Source organism: Elaeis guineensis, chromosome 13, assembly GCF_000442705.2.
Source record: "Elaeis guineensis isolate ETL-2024a chromosome 13, EG11, whole genome shotgun sequence".
Classification (NCBI taxonomy): Eukaryota; Viridiplantae; Streptophyta; class Magnoliopsida; order Arecales; family Arecaceae; genus Elaeis; species Elaeis guineensis.
The window spans coordinates 68277332-68297972 of NC_026005.2; the positions used below are offsets into that span (position 1 = coordinate 68277332).

Genomic DNA, 20641 nt, shown 5'->3' on the forward strand with positions numbered 1-20641 from the left:
GAATCGGAGTGTATTGGGTTGGCTTGTACCCGAGAAATAAGTGGACTAGCTTGGAATAGCTAGAGTCAGAGTTTCTGACGTTTGTATTCGGGTTGAATACAAGTTTAGTGGATTGAAATTCTCAAGTAGGAGCTTGGAGAGTGGATGTAGGTGCAAGGTTGGCACCGAACCACTATAAATCTTTTTGTTTGGTGTGTGTCTAATTGCTCTTCTTTATCTCTTCATTATTCTCTTGCATTCTTGCTCTTGCTATTAGTCTTGAATTAATTCTACTCACCCTATCTATTTAGCTTTGTCAAACATTTCTCATAAGTCATAAGTTAAGCTTAAAATTTTTAGAAACCCAATTCACCCCCCCTCTTGGGTTGCATAGCTGGGCAACAAGTGGTATCAGAGCCCGGTGCTCTAGTCCTTCTTTGATCTAAACAATCAAAGAGCCAAAGATCTATGACAACTCATGTCGGTACTTCTCTAGTCGAGGGGCAATCCACCAACCGACCTCCACTTTTCAATGGGTCTAATTACACCTATTGGAAAGCTCGGATGAAAATATTCATTCAAGCACTCGACTATGAAATGTGGAGTATCATAGTGAACGGTCCTCACACACCCACTAAAATTATAGATGGTGAGGAATCAGCCAAACCCGAGAAAGAATGTGATGAGGTTGATAAGAAGATGGCCCAATTAAATGCTAAAGCAATGAATGTTCTTTATTGTGCTCTTGATGCTAACAAATTTAATCATATTTTTACTTGCTCATCTGCTAAAGAAATATGGGATAGGTTAGAAGTAACCCATGAGGGAACCAATCAAGTAAAGGAGTCTAAAATCAACATGCTTGTGCATAAATATGAATTATTTAAAATGGAGCATGATGAGTCCATAACTGGAATGTTTACTCGCTTTACTGATATTATTAATGGTTTAAAGAGTCTTGGCAAGTCCTATACTAACAGTGAGCTTGTAAGAAAGATTCTCAGGTCCTTACCAAGAACTTGGGAAGCCAAAGTGACTGCCATCCAAGAAGCTAAGGACTTGAACATTCTACCCTTGGAAGAGCTTCTTGGATCATTGATGACTCATGAGCTGAGCATGAAGCAACATCAAGAGGAAGAAGTCAAAAAGAAAAGAACAATTGCCCTCAAATCCATAGCTCCACCAGATGAAGAAACTGATGACACGAAGATGAAGAACAGGATGAAGAGATGGCACTCATTACCCGAAGATTCAAGAAATTTTTGAGAAAAAGGAAATAGGGGATGAGGAAGAGGCCATTCACAAAAGGGGAACAGAGCAAAGAAAAAGAGAAAGACCAACCCCTTATCTGCTACGAATGCAAGAAGTCGGGACACTTCAAATCCGAATGCCCTCAGCTGAAGAAAGGTCCCAAGAAGTACAAGAAGAAGGCCATGATGGCCACTTGGAGTGCGAGTGATGACTCAAGCTCCGACGAGGAAAACTCAACCGAACAAGCCAACCTGTGCCTTATGGCACACGAAAATAAGGTAATTTCTGAAACTCCTAGTGACTTTACATTTGAAGAATTACATGAAGCACTCTATGATTTAGTTGATGAATTAAAGAAACTAGGGATGAAGAACAAAGATCTAAAATTAAAAAATCAATCTTTATTGAAACAAACTGAAAACATTTCAATTGAAAAATCCACCCTGCTTCAAGAAAATCAAAGCTTAAAGAATGAAATTGCCAAGCTAAAACCAATAGTAAAAAGTTCACCTTGAGTTCAAATAAACTCAATATAATTCTTGATAATCAAAAAGTCGTGTATGATAAGGCTGGACTTGGCTATAACCCCTTGAAGAAATAAAAATATCTGAAAAATATTTATGTAAACTCTTTAAGTAACAAGTCTTCTAATATTACTTGCTTCAAATGTGGTAGAGTAGGACATAAGTCATACACTTGCTTCTCTAACAAGTCTGCAAACTCAACTGTAAAGAAAATATGGGTTCCAAAAGGAACCATTATGACTAACCAAACAGGACCCAAGAAAGCTTGGGTACCTAAAACAAAAACTTGACTTTTGCTTGCAGGTGTGTCTAGCATCCCAAGGAGGAAACAGAAAATGGTATCTTGACAGTGGATGCTCGAGACACATGACTGGTGATGAATCCCAATTCATCACTCTTGATGCTAAGGATGGAGGGATGGTCACCTTTGGAGACAATGGCAAAGGAAAGATCATCGGTATAGGTAACATTGGTATCACTCCCTCCAAATACATTGAAAATATTTTGTTAGTAGATGGTTTAAAGCATAACTTACTAAGCATTAGTCAATTTTGTGATAAAGGATATAAGATTATTTTTGAATCATCTGTTTGCATTGTAACTAGTCCTATTAATGATGGTATTAAATTTATTGGTCATAGACATGGTAATATTTATATGGTAGATTTAAATGATTTAGCCAAAATAAACATGCAATGCCTAGTATCCTTGAATGCTAAAGTTAATGAGACTAGTTGGCTTTGGCATCGCAGACTTGCACACATTAGCATGCATTCTCTTTCAAAATTAATTAAGAAAGAATTAGTTCTTGGTTTACCAAAACTGAATTTTGAAAAGGATAGAATTTGTGATGCATGCCAACTAGGTAAACAAACAAGAGTTTCATTTAAATCCAAAAATATTGTTTCAACCTCTAGACCTTTGGAGCTTTTGCATATGGACTTATTTGGACCTACTAGAACCACTAGTCTAGGAGAAAAATGATATGGTTTTGTAATTATAGATGATTACTCTCATTTTATTTGGGTTTTCTTTTTAGCACACAAAGATGAAACTTTTCATGTTTTCACTAAATTTTACAGAAAAGTCACTAATGAGAAAGGATTTTCAATTCAAAATATTCGAAGCGATCATGGATCTAAATTTGAAAATCAAGACTTTGAAAACTTTTATGATGAAAAGGGAATTGGCCATAACTTCTCTGCTCCTAGGACACCCCAACAAAATAGGGTAGTAGAAAGGAAAAACAGAACCTTAGAAGAAATGGCTCGTACCATGCTTTGTGAAAGCAACCTTCCAAGATATTTTTGGATGGAAGCAATCAACACAGCATGTTACATTTTAAATTGTGCTTTGATTAGATAAATTTTAAAGAAAACCCCCTATGAGCTTTGGAAAGAAAGAAAACCTAATATTGCTTATTTTCATATTTTTGGTTGTCGATGTTTTGTGTTAAATAATGGTAAAGAAAGACTTGAAAAATTTGATGCAAAATCAGATGAAGCAATCTTTCTTGGTTACTCCTCCACTAGTAAAGCTTTTAGAGTTTTTAACAAAAGAACTTTAGTAGTAGAGGAGTCCATACATGTTGTCTTTGATGAATCTAACGATCTTTCTTCAAGAAAGAATGAAGGTGTTGATGATGCAGATCCTCTTATAGAAGAAATGAAGGAGATCACTCTGAAAGATTCAACAATTCAAGAGGATGAGGAACATGAAGACAAACAGGATGAGGGAGGTGAAGAACATCAAGAACAACCTCAAGGTACAAATGACCTATTCAAAGAATGGAGGTATTTTCACAATCACCCTAAGGAGCTAATTATTGGTGATCCTATGCATGGGGTAAAAACTCGTTCTTCACTTAGAGATGTATTTAATCATTATGCTTTTGTATCTTATCTTGAACCAAAAACTATTGAAGAAGCTGAAAATGATTATAATTGGATTAATGCAATGCAAGAAAAACTTAATCAATTTGAAAAAAATAATGTATGGACTTTAGTATCAAGACCTAAAAATTATTCAATAATTGGCACAAAATGGGTCTTTAGGAACAAATTAGATGAACATGAAAATGTAATAAGAAATAAAGCAAGATTGGTTGCTAAAGATTATAATCAAGAAGAAGGATTTGATTTTGATGAGACCTTTGCACCTGTTGCTAGATTAGAGGCCATTAGACTTCTACTTGCATATGCTTGCTTTATGAAATTTAAATTATGTTAAATGGATGTCAAAAGTATATTTTTGAATGGATATATTGCTAAAGAAGTCTATGTAGGACAACCCCCAGAATTTGAAAATCATGCTTTTCCTAATCATGTTTTTAAATTAAATAAAGCTCTATATGGATTAAAACAAGCACCTAGGGCTTGGTATGATAGGCTAAGCAAATTTTTACTAAATAATGGTTTTTTAAGAGATAATGTAGACACAACCCTCTTTATTAAAAGAAATCAAAATGATATGTTAGTTATACAAATTTATGTTGATGACATTATTTTTGGGTCTACTAACGAATCTCTTTGTCAAGACTTTGCTAAGCTCATGTAGGGGGAGTTCGAGATGAGCATGATGGGAGAACTTACTTTCTTCCTCGGACTCCAAATCAAACAAATAAAAGAAGGAATCTCCATCACCCAAAGCAAGTACACCAAGGAATTACTTAAAAGATTTGGAATGGAGAACTCCAAACCAATTGGCACACCCATGAGCCCCTCGTGTAAGCTTGACAAGGATGAAGAAGGTAAATATGTAGACTTAAAATACTATAGAGGTATGATTGGCTCTCTATTATATTTAACTGCAAGTAGGCCTGATATCATGTTTAGTGTTTGTTTGTGTGCTAGATTTCAATCTAATCCTAAAGAGTCTCACTTGAATGCTGTTAAAAGAATCCTTAGATATTTAAATGGTACTCAAACTCTAGGATTATGGTACTCTAAGGACTCACTAATTGATTTATTAGGATATTCAGATGCTGATTTTGCTGGATGTAGATTAGACAGAAAGAGCACTAGTGAAACTTGCCAATTTCTTGGAGTTAACCTAATCTCCTGGTTTAGCAAGAAACAAAATTCGGTAGCACTGTCTACGGCTGAGGCCGAATACATTGCAGCCGGAAGTTGTTGTGCTCAAATCTTGTGGATTAAGCAACCACTCAAAGATTTTGGTATCAAACTTAATGAAACACCCATAAGATGTGACAACACTAGTGCCATAAATCTAACTAAAAATCCAATTCAATATTCAAGGTCTAAACATATTGAAATAAGACATCATTTTATAAGAGAACATGTTCAAAACAAAGATATAATTCTTGAATATGTTTGCACTGAAAATCAATTAGTTGATATCTTTACAAAGGCCCTTAGTGAGGATAGATTCTGTGAAATTAGGAGAAATCTAGGAATTCTTGATCCATTTGCCTAAATGTTTCTCCAATTCCAAGGAATCGATGTCAAAATTTCTTTGAGCTCAATTTTCATCATCTCTCTTGGACCTAAAAGCTCAAGATTATCATTCTCATAACTTGTCATTGAGCAAAATTTCTTTTCCCAAAATTTTGAATTTTTTTAGAATTTATTCATATTTTTTCTGAAATTTTGTGAATCATGAGTCGACCCCCTAGGGTCGACCCAATGGCATACTTGAAATTCTTGGCCAACTTCTCACGGGTTCATTCCTTTTTTAACTTAAAGCCCGTTCATGAGCCGACCCCTTCTCCTTCTTCGTCTTCCTCCCTCCAAGACTCGTCATCCTCATCTTCATTCTCTCCAAAACCAAGGATTTAGCCCAAGATCATTCTCCCTTCACATCTCCACCTCAAATCACCCCTTGGGAAAGGAGCTTCTCGCATCTTTCTCCCTTGATTGAAGCGGTTGGAGCGTGCCCTAGCTTCCACCGTTCTTCTCAAAATCATCATTTCTCTCCGCCAAAATCCCTTTCCATCCTTTAGTAACCCTCCTTCTCCTCACCCATTTGATCTTCCGAGTCACCTTGCTTGCTCTTGTGGTGAGAATGGCCCCAAAGATGAAACTCCCTCAAAGAAGAAAATCAGTCCGTGCGCTGGAAGAAGGCGTCCGCAGGAAAAGGCAAGCTTCTCAGACCTCTGCTCCCTTCCAGCTTCAGCGTCTGCACCAGGTCCCTCTCAGTCTCCTCTTAGCCCTAGCAAAATTCCTCTCTCTGACAGAAAGGTAGAAACCGGCAAGAATGTGGACTTTAGATTCTTTGAAAAAGAAGATTTCTCCTTTGGGTCAAAGATCAAAAATCAAGGTTGGGAATTTTACTGTTCTCTCAAGGAAGTTACATATGTAGACTTGGTTAGAGAGTTTTATCTAAATCTGCACTATGGCAATAGAATAGTAACTTCTACTGTTAAGGGAATTGATATCTGCTTAGATCCTATTATTTTGGGAGAGATTCTACATTTGCCCTGTGAGGGATATTCTAACATGGAACTTCCAGTGAAGGAAGAAGGGATCAATGTAATTTTAGGAGGAATCTACTCGGAAAGTCTAAATAAATTAGAAGCCAAGATCTTGTCAATTGAAATGAGAATTCTACATCAATTAGTGACAAAGCTTTTCTTCCCGAGAAGTGGTAGACATGACCTCCTTTCTGGTCGAGACATATGTATAATGTTTCATGTGATCACCCAAACCCCCTTAAACCTCCCTGCTTTAATGATTGAGGCCATGAGAGAAACACTGAATAGATCCAAGGCACATCTGCCTTTTGGTATGGCCCTCACACTGGTTTTCAGGAGGTTTGGAGTCAGTTTTGAGGGGAGGCATCTGCTAAGCTTTCTCATGCTGACACCATCAACCAACACACTCTGCACCACATGGGATTCACTAGGATTTATGGTGGTTGGATCAAGGGTACAGAAGAAAGAGCTGAGGAGAGAGCTGAGGACAGAGTTGAGGATAGAGCTGAGGAAGAAGGTCCCTCATTACCTCTCCATGACTTCAGGGCAGCATCTCCAGATATCCAGTTTGTTTCAGATCCAGAGGCTGGCCCTTCAGAGTCCACCAGGAGGTACACACCAGTTCAGCAGCCAGACAGCAGAGCACCTCCCTCAGAGTTCAGATTGGCTGATGATCAGATTGAGCAGATTTCTCAGCGTGTGGCTTCCTTGCTTTCTCGTCAGTGGAGCACTTCTGCGTTTGCACCGGGATCCACATCATTAGATGCATCTGATCAGACCTTGATCCTCCATATCTCCACTATATTTCAGATGATCTCAGATCAGTCTGTTCGGATTCAGCAGCTCGAGGATTACATTTTGAGACTGACTGGGAGAGTACTTGACTTGCAGGGGCAAGTCTTAGCTTTGGCCCATCCTCAGCCACAGGAGTGCACTATTGAGGTCACAGACCTAACTGCGGAGGCTGGCAGACTCAGAGGTGTATTGGAGGGTAGTTTTGATTTCTTGAGGAGAGAGATCAGAGGCTCTAGTGAGCATGCTTCTACACAGTTCACTGCACTGCTTCAGTCTGTTTCGAGAGCTCTGAACATTCTTGATTCCATCAGGCTCTCTCTTGCAGTCCAGTCTTTGCCTCTGAACGTTCTCAGCCTTCAGGATCATCTCGCCCACCTACTCGTGCCAGCACCTCCACTCGTGGTAGAGGCAGATGGGGTAGAGGATGAGTCCTTGGTCATGATCCATCATCTCCCCACCCCATCTCTGATACATCTGATTCTGATCCATCTAGTCATGAGCTCTACTAGATCCTTGTTGTTAGTCATGTCTGTTGTTCTTTTAGGATCTATCTTTGGGCCATGTAATGATGTTAACTAGTTCACTTTTATATTATGAAATATTATTGAAACAACTATGGTTTTAATCATCTTTTAATTATATATCTACTCTTTGTAATGGTATCAATCATCTCTTGATTATATATCTTCTCTTTGTTGCTAATTCATATCTTGGTACTCAATGGCATATTTTGTTTTATGATTGCTGTATTCAGGAGGAGTAAACATTAATGATTAGCAAAGAAGTTTGAAGAAACACTAAAGAGAAAATGTATTCAAAAAAGAGGGGAGTTAACAATGTTTGATGATGTCAAAAAGGGGAGAAATTAAAGAAAATATCAAAAGTAAGATAATTAAAAGACTTAAAAATAAAATGAGTGAATTGGAGAAATTAAAATATCAAAAACACGATTGATAACAAAATGAGTGAATTGCTAAGCACAAAGCAATTGAGCAACCTTTAAAATTATTTCTAAGACATGCTCTGATATGCTTTAAAATTAGACATACTCTGATACATCTTAAAATTTGACATGCTCTGACATGCTTTAAAATTAATTCTTAGACATGCATTGATACACTTAATTGTTAAACATGCTCTGATACTAAATCTAAATAATCAAATGAGAATGAGCGAATTTTCAAGATGCTAAGAAATTTGAAAAACAAGCAAATGAGCAAATGAGATATTTTCAAACAAATAATTTTCAAATCCTAATGTAAATTCTGCTTTGCTCTGATAACAAAAATAAATTTTCTACTCTGATACCAAAATCACATAATCAAATGAGCAAATTTTCAAATCATCAAGCAATAGGCAAATTATTTATGCAAATGGGCACATGTATCACATGCCAAAAGAATCAATCTTCTTTTCAAGCAAATGCACTTATAAGTTGGTAGTAAATTTCCTAGTTATCTTCAAACTACCTATAATGCCTTTCATCCCTTTGAAATTCATGATCATTGATTCATATAAATGCTTTTATTTAAATATTTTATCATCATCAAAAAGGGAGAGATTGTTGCTCCTTAGATTGATTTTGATGATTACAAAGCAGTTGAAGGGGTACTAATATTTCTCACTTGAAAAAGTCTTATTGCTCTTCAGGGGCAAAATTGTAATTTTATCAAAATCCTGATTTGATAGTATCAAATAATAGAACAAAAAATTTGTGATCCAATGGTGAAAATTTTATTGATTTTGGACTTGTATTTTGAAAGATATGCATGATTGAAAATCATGAGTCGACCCATGGTCGACTCATGGCACATGAGATGACTGGCACGCTGAAATTCCTGACTGGCACAGACTTGGCACACCCTGTGAGTCGACTCATGAGTCGACCCTCAAAGCATGAGTCGACTCATGAGTCGACCTCTGCGGATCTTTTTGCCAGTTTTACAGAACCATGGATCCCGTTCACTTCTGTGACGATTTTTCACAGAGGTCGACCCATGAGTCGACCCCCAGGCATGAGTCGACTCATGAGTCGACCCCTGTGACGGGATTTTTTCGTAACGGCTAGTTTTTAACCCATTTTGAATACTTTTAATGCTCATTTAATGCAGTCTAACGGCTCTTTTTCAGCCTAGAATATTTTCCACTATTTCTTAAAGCTATAAAAGGGACAAAAAGGTGGAAATCAATAAGAAGAAAAGAGAGAAGAATCAAGTAGAGAGATTTTGAAAAAGAGATTTCAAGCCAACTTTTCAGCCCTAAGCAAGAGCTCATTCAAAGCTTTCAAGAAGCCTTTAATCCAAGCTCACCAACTCCTCAAGTGCACATTCAAGTCTCCATCCACCTTGAGGAAATCCAAAAAGGGTCTTCTTCTTTTGAGTAAAGTGTATTTAAAGTTATATTCGCTCATTGAAGGAGCTTTCTTTGTACTTATTTGTGCTATAAATTGTTATACTCAGTTTGAGTGATTGATTTTATTTTGGAGGGGTTCCAAAACAAGGGAAGGTTGATCCGAATCTAGAATCGGAGTGTATTGGGTTGGCTTGTACTCGAAAAACAAGTGGACTAGCTTGGAATAGCTAGAGTCAGAGTTTTCGATGTTTGTATTCGGGTTGAATACAAGATTAGTGGATTGAAATTTCCAAGTAGGAGCTTGGGGAGTGGATGTAAGTGCAAGGTTGGCACCGAACCACTATAAATCCTTTTGTTTGGTGTGTGTCTAATTGCTCTTCTTTATCTCTTCATTATTCTCTTGCATTATTGCTCTTGCTATTAGCCTTGAATTAATTCTACTCACTCTATCTATTTAGCTTTGTCAAACATTTTTCACAAGTATAAGTTAAGCTTAAAATTTTTAGAAATCCAATTCACCCCCCCCCTCTTGGGTTGCATAGCTGGGCAACATAGGATGAAGCTCTTATCGGATACCCATTTCTTTTAAATCAAGATGCACCTTCATGTTATCTTTGCTCTTTCCATCAAGGTTTAAAAATGTTCCAAGTAAATTATCACAAACATTCTTCTCTATATGCATAACATCAAGATTATGCCGAATAAGATTATATTCCCAATAAGGCAAGTCAAAAAAGATACTTCTTTTCTTCCATAACTATTTACTAGGCTGGTGTGTAGATGCTATCTATGTGTCTTCCTCATTTTCATCCTCGAAAAAATTATCCGAATCTTGAAACACCTTTGCATCTATAGTACTAGTATTGACTTTCCCTGATAACCCTTCGTGCATTGAGCTTTCAACATCCTCCCTTTCTTTTTTTTTTTAGAAGACTTTGAGTTCTTACCATAGTTGTAATTGATGCCATCCATTTGTCTATGAACATCAGTTTTAAAAGATGGAATAGGGACACATCCCAATTCTATAGTACCATCAAACAAATCTTTCTGAAATTGAAACAGATGATTTGCTTCCAACCATCGATGATGTCCTATGTAATAAAATTTTTCTCTATGTTTTAACCAAATTGAATGTATTAAATCTCCACAACAAGCACATGCAAACCACCCCTTTGTACTCCAGTCAGATAAATTGGCATATGCTGGAAAATCATTAATAGTTCATAACAAAACTGTCTGCAGTTTAAATGTTTGGCCATTAGAAGCATCAAATGCATCAATAGCCTCCCACAACTGTTTCAATTCCTCTATTAAAGGCTGTAGGAAAATATTAATATCATTACCTAGATCTTTATCACCTGAAATAATCATTGACAAGATAAGTGAAGATTGTTTCATGCACATCCATGGTGGCAAATTGTAAGGTATCAAAATGATTGACCAAGTACTATATATAGAACTCAGGGTCCAAAATGGATTGAAGTCATCAGAAGCTAAATCTAACCTAATATTGCAAACATCAGAGGCAAAATCAGGATACCTATCATCAAATGCTTTTTACACAAGACTATCTACTGGATGTCTCAACATTCTATTCTTCGTACATCCTTCATCATGCCATTTCATTGATGAAGCTATATTTGATGATGCATAGATTCTTTTCAATCTAGGTATAAGAGGAAAGTAACGCAATACTTTTGTCGATTTCTTTTTGCTCCACGTTGCATCCACTTCGTTCATTACATCATCCTGATCTTCTTTATGTGTTACCTATCATGAAGATCCACATACATTGTCTGACTCTTGATTAGCATTTTCATCCTGATATAATATACAGTCTTTCAGACAACTATGAATCTTTTCGTATCCAAGATCCAGTTCCTTTACTACTTTTTTGGCTTCATAATAAGATGGTGGTAAACTAGTGCCTTTTGAAAATGTATCCTTTAATAACTTGAGCAGCATGGTAAAACTCTTGCCAGACCATTCATTCAAATATTTTAAATAAAATAAATGTACAAGAAAAGAAATCTTAAAAAATTTCATGCAACCCGGATATAATTCTTCATTTGCATCTTTCATTAAGGTGTGATATCGAAATACTCATCATTAGATATATGTATAGGCTCCTTAACATGCATATATTCTGCATGCATACATCTCTCAAACATCCCAACTGCTTCATGTGTACTACTAAATTCTCTTAAATTTTAAACACCAAGTCCAAAAGCATCTATGATCAAACCCCTCATATCATCATCTCTTACAGGATTGTCTTGTAGGTTAGTGGATCCAAAATTAGATAGGGGTTGGTTACATGATGATGGCAACATAGATTTTTCATGAAAAACTCAATCGATATAACCTCTTAAAAAATTATTCCATACCAAATGTTCTTCAACAATTTATGGATCTAAAGAAGAACTATTTAGACCATTCCGGTATGGACATAAATCTTTCCATTCAAACTACTTTTTTCCATAGCAAATTTAATGAAATCATGAACTCTATCTAAATATTCTTTGCTATTCTTTGGTCTATTTATGCAACTTTTATCCATTGTGGGATAAAAATGACCAATCTTGCAACTTATTTAAAAATAAGAAATGAGTAAAAATATCAGTCAGTTCATAAAATCCAAAAAATAACAACTATTATAGTTCATTATAATAACTGAAGACTCAAAAACACAATTAGATATGATATTAATAGCAGACTAGAAAAACAACTCAATAGCTAAGTACTATTTTATCATTCAAAATAGCTAATATAGTAAATACATTCTATCATCAACTAATAAATAAAGAAGATCCTATTCCATATAGGAAATACATTAATTCTATAAGTCAATTACAACTATCAAACGATACGCAACATAGGTTGAAAGAAATTTTGATAGCATTTTCTCTTAGTTCTCCCATATTGGGAGAACTAAGAGAAAATGCTATCTGAAATTTCTTTCGAACTCTTAGTATATCATTTGATTATTATAATGACCTACTGGATAATTAATTGACTAATGTACATAATTCTTCCATCCGTACAAAAATAAATAAATGTATAGATATAGTAAAATATGTACATTAATCAAAAGATAGGTCTATAATTTTATGCAATATAAATTTTATTAAAATTAACTCATAATTAACACTACCCGACACCTTCCATCGACTTGAGCACATAGGACCTACAAGGGCTAGATGCTTTGGATGCCGGTTGGAACTAGAGGCCCGAGCATGCAGGACCAAAATCTAAGTCCCGTGCATCTAATTAATTAATTAATTAAATAAAAAATTAAACTTACTATTCTGAGGACCAACAAGTTTTCATTGTTCTGTAAAATTTAACCAATGATCGATGCATTCCGGTCCAAAAACCATCTACCATAAAATGGGATCCAAGGAATCGACTCTACCGCATAAAAACCAGATAAATATGCATCTGATCACTATTTCCATCATCAAAAAACCAAAAATATGCTATGGAATGCACAGGAAGGTACCTCTGATTTGGATGGCAGTGCATGTAGGTGGCTGGTCCAAGCCCTTTACATGCCTTGCAAGAGCAAAAACAAGCACAAAAACGGTCAAAGAGAGCCATCAATCGTGAGAAATAAAGGCACAAAGAGAGAAGGAGAGGAAACCTACACGCACCGAGAGGGATGCTGGTGGTGGGGGAGCGAGGGGCATGGAGGAGCACTGGCGGCTGTGAGGGGGGCCGGCAGCTAGGGAATGAGTAGATGGGATCACCGACGGCTGGAAGGGGGGGTGGCGATCGGGGAGCGAGGGGCGCCGAGGAGCATGACCCACTAGGAGGGGGAGGGGTGCCGGCAGTCGGGGAGCGAGGCACGCGGAGGATCATGGGCAGGTGCAAGGGGGGCTCGGGGAGTGAGGGGCACAGAGGACCATCGACGGCTGGAAGAGGGGGTGGCGGTCAGGGAAAGCGAGAGGCATCAGAGGAAAGCGAGAGGCCGGGATGGGTGCCAGCGGCTGGGGAGCGAGGCGCGCGGAGGACCACTGGCGGGTGCGAGGGGGGGCGGCAGATAGGGTTAGGCAATGGGGCAGAAGGAGAGGGTTTAGAGTTGGGAATTAAGCAAGCCTACCGATGCTTTGTAGTGTCGTTAAGCAATGACACTAAAAAGCATCGGGAAACTAAAAACATAACGTCGGCACTTTTCCGAAAAGGTCGGTATTGACCTCCATTATACTCTATGACACTTTAAAGCGTCGTTAACTCGCCGACGCTTTTTAAAAGCATCGGCAAAAGACTGTCAAAAATTTACTAATTTACTGTAGTGGCCGTGGGATGATTTTTGATCCTTGATACTCGGAGTGACGTACTCACTCAATCCATTTAAATATGATGGAAAAGAGCTAAGCCATCTTTAATATCATCCTACATGAGATATTTTTCTAACGAATTGAAGGTCCTATGGTCACGCTCAAAAAAGATAACTATGCCAGTCGTTCTCCCCTCATCTCATTTTTTTTATAAAAAAAAAATAATGCTTGATTTGTTCCAACGTAGCTTGCTTTCAGAAACGAATAGTCTTGGCTCTGTGGCACAGCCAGACAACTTGGATCCTTTTGTCTTTTATTTGGTTACACCCAAGCTACACTAAATCTTCACATTCTTTTATAGCAGGGAATTCCATGATTTCTTGTTGTGTTTGTCATGTATCAAATCAAAATGAATATCCTTTTAGAATGATTTCTTGAGTTAATGTAGTGTTTTTTTCCTGCATTTTTTTCGTCACTGAAATTCCATAGATTGGGCAGCTCCTTCGTCAAGAAGTTCGTTACAAGAGAGACAGGTGTGGCTGCAAAAACAAGAGTCGCTCATTGAGAATTGTATCTCATTAAGATAAGAAAATGATGCTTGAGTTTGTCTAACTCAACTTACTATTTGAAACTAATAAATAGCCGTAACCCTGTAATTTTGCGCGATAGCACAAGTCCTCTGTCTAAATCGTTCAAATATCTTTTTTATTTTTTTTATGATAAGAATTTGGTAACTAGAGCTAATGCATGTGGACAAGCTGTTTAGTGGAGTCTAATCAGACTCAGCAGTTCATGGCTCTATTATCTGAGGGATGAGGATTGGCATTTAAGAAAAAAATATGGTAGTCCTTCCTTTATTTACCACACGCGCATTAGCACGAACTATGTTGTTCTCTCGTATCCTAGTGATGATGTTCACATCAGCTGTGAGCATTGTTTTGGATTGATGTACCTAGAGCATTGGGATGATTTCTTTGATTGTGAAGCTTTCTTTTCCACTACCCATAATATTACTTTGCCATTGCACTCTCTCCTTCTTTAATCCTTCTTGTTATGGTTTAAGCACTTTGTTGCTTTCTTCTAAATTCTCGTTGGAAGAACAGAGTTCTCTCTGCTTTGTTTGTTTCTTCTTCTTCGTATATATTATTCTATCGTAATAAAGTTTGGGTGGCATATGGCACCCCCTTTACATCAGGAAAAAAAAAAAGAAAAGAAAAGTTGTTATTTAATTAGGACTTTTACAGATGCATAACCTTTTAATTGATCCTAATATTCTGTAATTAGATAGAGTCATTGATAAAAACAGCAATACAAAAATAATTTATTTTTAAAATAAAAACTATTTATTTTGAAGCAAATCATAATAATCCATGCGTAATGAACCGGAAAATAATTGAAATAAGTGACTAGGGGATACGGTCAAGCCCAATTAAAATAAAATAAAGCTCAAACTGCAACCCCGGTGTGGATGTATGGGATCTCATCGGAAAAATCTGTCTATGAAGCCCTAACTGCCATAGATACTACAGAGCCGCCCTCTTCTTTCATCCGAAGTTCACTAACTGTTTTAGGTTTTCAACTAGGTGAAGTTGGCCGCTTTTCCCAACCTACAAACTCTCTCGCTCTCCTCCAGCTCGCATCAGTTGCTCCACACATTCCTGTAGATGCTTTTGCTCTCTACGTACGCATCCTCTCTCTTCTGATGCAACTGCCCTGTCTCTCCCCCTCTCATCCTCTGCTATCCGGGGATTTCCTCTCTCTCTCATCTGTTCTTCATTCGTGACGGCGTCTCGGCATCTCCTTATGGCAGCATTTAACATAGATCTAACCGGATTCATACCAAAGGTATGGAATGCGATTTCACCGCGTCGCGGATATTTTTCAAACCCTGAAAACAAAATCAGGGTTCTGAGAGATGCCATGCAGCAACTGGAGGCCATCCGCAATGATGTGAATAACCGTGTGTCCTCTCTCGAGCTACAGGGGGAAACCTGCCCCGAGCAGGTGAGGCAGCGTATCATCCATGCGGAGGGGTGACTAGATTAGTGTACGACTACGAACAGAGTACTAGATGTCTCGACGGCTGCTCCGCCAATTTTGTGTTTATCAACCGAAGGGCTAAAGTATGCATTATTATCAATTTTGTATAAATATATATTAAAATTTATAAATTATTTATATAAAATATATGACATAAAATTATTAAAAATTATGGATGAAATTTGACTGATACTTTTAATCGCAGCAAAAACAAAATTATCTATATTTTTAAGATGTTGTAAGAAAAAGTTATATACAAATATTGAAATGTGTCAAAGCTATTGGTATTTTAAATATTTCAAACAAAGTATTTTCTAAAGTATAATAAAGAAAAAGGAAGTTAGTCACTTTTCAATTTTTATCAAATAAAAAAAGATTAATTTTTCTTAAAAATAGTTACTATAAATGTTGCGGATAAGGACTCGGCTGTCACGTAAGGTATGGCCTACTCTGGTCTATGGACCTCATGGTTTTGCTTTTTAAAAGATACCTCATATAGGAAGGATTTTTTTCTCCTTATAAGCGCGAATCCCACTTGACTCATAACTGATGTGGGACTATTGATGCTTTCCATATTATTAGAACCACAACAATAAATATGAAATATTAATATATATTGCGAATGAGCAAATTTTCTAACATGAATATGCTTTTATAAGTTAATAAACAATAATTTTAACATTAGAGGGAGAAGAGTATGATAATTAATAATTCATTAAAATAGTAAAATGATTCTTGACTTAGTCTTAGCCAGCTTGCTATGGGAATCTAATAAAAGTTTTGATTTTTTTTTGGCTTTAATTTGTTAGATAGAATGAAGTTCTCTTTAAATCTTTCAAATCTTTTGTTTTTCTTTATTGGTAAGAACTAGTATTTATTACTAATCTTGGAATAGGTGGTTAGATGGAGTCAAACTAAATTTGGCCATCCATGGCTCTATTATTTGAGGGATGAGGATTGGCATCTCGGCTCTATAGCATTGTGAAATAGCTTAGATCCTTTTGTCTAATTTGAGAAAATCTTTTGCATCTATTATGAAGTCTGATACAACTTGCTCTTTTTGCCCAAATTACAAAAGGAGATAGATTTGGAAAAGATTAGAAGCAAAAAAAAAAAAAAAAAATGTAGGAGACAATATCTCTAATATGAACAAAAATCTTTTGATGCACGCATTAAAGAAAACATATGGAGTGGGTTTTTTTTTTTTTTTTTCGCCATGTCTCCGATGGAGTGCCTTAAAATAAAAACTTAAGAGTTATATTGAGATGAAACTCCTCTTATTAATGCAGTCCATCCATCTTATAACTACTCGAAAAAAACAAAAAACAAAATCATGATATGCTAATAACAAATTGAGGCCGTTCTCCTGCCTCCATCTTCCTTATCGGGCCTCTTTTCGTCCATCTATGAGACTCCTCTATCCATCTATAGAATTTTTGATTCAAATGAAAATAGCAAGATTATTTTAACAATTGCAAAAGTTATGCATTTTTTCGAAATGATATGGAGTTTGAGGCTAATACACACTTAATAGATTGCTAATATATATTTTAAGCTTCTTTGATACATATTTAATATTAATTTAATACACATCTTCAACTAAATTGATTTATAGTTTCAGAATATGGTATTCTTCAAAACGTGATATATAGCTAGACGACACATATCTCATATATTAGTCATCCACCAATCAAATAAATATTTTTTAGGTAAATCAATATACAGTTTCAGAATATCATGCTCACCAATATGCAATCATAGCTAGGTAATACACACTCGATAGTTTTTTGATATATATTATAAACTTTTTAGATATATATTAACAATAGCCAAATATATATTTTCAGATAAATTGATACATATTTTTTGAGATATGATATTTATCAGTATACAATTTATAACTAGATAATATATATTTATCAAATTAATTATCTAACAATCCAATATATACTATAGCAGCCATGGACCATTTGAATCTGGCAAATTTATCTAAATTCAATCTATCAATTAGTTGTAGGTCGAGCCTATAGCAGCCATCATGTGGAGCTATAGTATACTTATTAATTAAAAAGTAAAAAGAAATCTGAACTCTAATTTCCACTAATTTACTTATACTCATATTATTTAATTCATCTAATTACCCAAAAAAATAAAACAATTAAATGCTATCCAGCATCCTCTTCTCTCTATCGCTTCAGGCATCTCAAGTGCTGCTCTATCCGCTTAAGACCTTTCCAAGATTAGGGTCCACTTGGGGCATTACTCGTGCCATAGATTTTGCAGTAGACCACCATCAAGTTGGAGTCGTTGAATTGTAGATAAACGGCGTCGAAGACATAGAGGATATCATGCTCCGGGACCAGATGTCGATGCATCCACCGGCTTGTATGTTTCCGGCCCTTTGAATTGCTGCCTCCAAAAGAACCATATCAGGAGGGCTGAGAAACTTAACAACACTGCCACAAAGATCTCCACAACCACGAACAGTAAGTGTTGCTCCCATCATGTTCTGCACATAGTAGTATAGCTAGAGTGTTGGTACAAGGAATTATGACTATTCACTTTATATCTTATGATGGATATCCGAGACTTTAAGTAATCAATGTAACAACGTAAATTTCATATATATCTTCCATTTCCACAATTTGCAAAACGAAACTATACATGGATGACGGATGGAATTTCCAATGAATCAAGAAGGGAGAGAATTTCTAGAAATTAAGCAAAGTTGGATTGAATTTCTAGAAACTAAGCAAAGTTGGATTCTATAAAAAAGGTCAGGGAGAAAAAGATACACTAATCTCATTCCCCATTTTCTACTAGATCTTTCAACAAAGATACACCAATGCCATTCTGTATATCTTCTATATCATCATAAGGTCCATGACTACAAGGGCCATCGTCAATACATTCATCACTCTTATTCCTATAACGTTGCTGTAGATTTAAAGAATTTCACACAGATTTATTAAGTTTACAAGTGGGCTGTCGCATGGTTGGTGAATTTCATGTTAACTTTAATCGATGCCTTTGAAAATGGTAATAGTAGTATATCTCCAATGGTTGTGCCATGTAACATGATTTTCAATTGCAATATAATAGAAGAAAACATGCATAACTTAGATCTTGAGGAGGCTAACAGCAACACGAGATAGGGAAGCATAATACTTGTTCTGAAGCTAAACACTAAAAAATGCAAACCTAATAATGAAAACATTAACTATCTACACAAAGTCACCACTGAGTACACTGACATTTTACAAAGGCACAAAATGAATATAGTAACTATTAATCTTAGATTTAGCTACCTTCTTGACGAAGATTCGACATTCCACTCAACCAATTGATAACTTCCAAAATTTTTTGGAAGACGAAGAAGGTGTTCAGTTAGGCGAGACATATGATGCCCTGCATATAATTGGTGTTAAATCTTGCACAATTTTTTTTTACATTCACCAAAAGATGCCAGATGATAATATTACCATTACTATTGTATTTGAAATAAAATCAGCAGATCTTGTAGGATAGATAGCCCATCTTACGAGGATATCATCTCCTTTACCTGTAATCTATGCAACTACATTAAAAGGGAAACCACCGATCTCCCAACGTAACAAGTGCCGTATATCTAATGTCCCATCCATCCTTCCACGATGGGTTTTTCCGTAAGCTGCCTTCTTTTTCTTCGGATCTTTCCAAATCCTTGCAGACGCCCACCTCCTCCTTGTTCTCCTCACTGTCACCTCCCACCAGTATCTACTATCATTTTTCTCCCTATCATTGCCGACATCGGCCTTCTCCCTCCAATCTTCTTGAGGTGCTTTCCTTTCCACAGATAAAAAAACATGCCGACCTCCTCCCTACTCTCCTCGCCGCCATCTCTTACCGGTCTCTATCGTTGCCTTCCTCTCCATCGTCACCATCATCATCCTTCTGCTTCTATCTCCCTTAGGTGCCTTCCTTCCCATAAATCTCTAAAAGGAGAAAGAAATGAAAAAGAAAAAAAAGAAGGGAAAAGAAAAAAATGGATCAATTTATGTAAGGAAAAAAATCTTAACTCTTAATTTTTTTCACCTCTCCTTTATTTTTGTTGATTTTTTCTATGCCTGCTTTTCCATTCTCAGGAGTCTCAATCAGGTGGGCTACTTCGAACTTTGCATGATGGATTTTTTTTCCTGCAAGGTTTTTTTTTTGGCTTCAAACCCTTCTCGTGCTCTCGTGGATGCTCACGTCCTCCCCGCTTTCCTTGCCGCAACCTGCTGCTGATCTCCATCGTCACCTTTCTCTCTATTGCCATCGACATCAGCCTTCCCCCCCCAATATCTCTTAGGTGCTTTCTTCCCATAGATATTCAAAAAAGAGAGATGCTGATCTCCTCCCTACTCTCCTCGCCGCCATCTCTGACTAATCTCCATTGTCGCCTTCTCCCCTATTATCACCAGCATCGACATTCCCCTCTGATAGCCCTCGATGCTTTCCTTCCCATAAATCTCTGAAGAAGAGAAAGAAATGAGAAGAAAACGAAGGAAAAGGACAAAAAATGATCAATCTATGTAGGAAAAGGTCTTGCCTTTTAATTTTTTCACCTTTCCTTTATTTTCATTGATTTTTTCTATGTTTTTTCTTGATTTTTCCTTTGTTTTTTCAGTCCTTAGGAGTCCCAATTGAGTAGGAGGCTTGGAGTAGCCAAATAGAAAAGTTTAGATCCATCTCAATCGAGTGGGAGACTTAGAGCGGTCAAGATAACTCTCTCTCCCCCTCTCAATGGAATTTATTAAAATTTATTATTTTTCATAGATTATTTTTTTCTACTATTTGATGGTTTAAAAAATTTATTATTGCCATGATGTTAATTTGATTTCAAGATTGAACAGTTTGAAGGTAATTAAATGATGATACAAAAAATTTGTTAGAATAAATTTAATTTAAAAATTATAAATTTTCGTACACTTTTCAAAAATAAAAATAATATTTATGATATACATTTT

The 20641-nt window shown here is 36.4% G+C and overlaps 1 pseudogene; it reads right to left on the reverse strand.

Annotated features, from left to right (window-relative positions):
* The window catches only part of LOC140853152 (uncharacterized), a 19715-nt pseudogene extending 6521 nt beyond the window's left edge, over positions 1-13194 (reverse strand).
* Positions 13195-20641: the final 7447 nt, after the last annotated feature.